The sequence below is a fragment of the Mandrillus leucophaeus genome, unplaced genomic scaffold (genome assembly GCF_000951045.1).
Source record: "Mandrillus leucophaeus isolate KB7577 unplaced genomic scaffold, Mleu.le_1.0 Scaffold1278, whole genome shotgun sequence".
NCBI classification, from domain to species: Eukaryota; Metazoa; Chordata; class Mammalia; order Primates; family Cercopithecidae; genus Mandrillus; species Mandrillus leucophaeus.
Window position 1 is genome coordinate 459,728 of NW_012101187.1, and position 653 is coordinate 460,380.

A 653-nucleotide genomic window follows, 5' to 3' on the forward strand; every position below is an offset into this window, starting at 1 on the left:
ACTCGCTGGTGTTTACTATGGGCCAGGCCCTGTACTATGAAACTTATGAAGAACACAGAATGAGACTCTTCCTGTTTACTCAAAACTAGAGACAACAGATGACACACACTTTAGAAAGTACTCACTTTCTAAAGACAAGCACTAGGCTCATTCTCACAGGACTTGCTACACAGTGACCAAATGTCACAGCCCATTTCAGAGCAGGCTAGAGATGACTTGGGAGGAAAGGTTTCCGATGGAAGTTAAAAAGAGAGGCCAGGTGCGGTGGCTCATGCCTGTATTCCTAGCATTTTGGGAGGCCGAGGCGGGCGGATCACCTGAAGTCAGGAGTTCAAGACCAGCCCAGTCAACATGGCGAAACCCCGTCTCTATTAAAAATACAAAAAATTAGCTGGGCATGGTGGCACCCATCTGTAATCCCAGCTACTCAGGAGAATAAGGCAGAGAATCACTTGAACCCAGGAGGCGGAGGTTGCAGTGAGCCAAGATCACACCATTGCCCTCTGGCTTGGGCAACAAGAGCTAAACTCCATCTCAAAAAATAGATAAATAAATAATTAATAAATAAATAAATAAAAGAGAGGAGAGCTCTGCAGCATCTCCCCTTCCCTTCCATGAGGGTATCGGAGAGAATGCCTCCTGAAGAATGGAGA

At 46.1% G+C, this 653-nt stretch overlaps 1 protein-coding gene across 1 annotated transcript in view; it reads right to left on the bottom strand.

Moving 5' to 3' along the window:
• Positions 1-653, bottom strand: part of LOC105533677 (ubiquitin carboxyl-terminal hydrolase 13) — a gene marked incomplete at its 5' end in the record, with an annotated part of 75,064 nt that overhangs the window by 49,767 nt on the left and 24,644 nt on the right. The gene's annotated exons all lie outside the window — the stretch shown is intronic.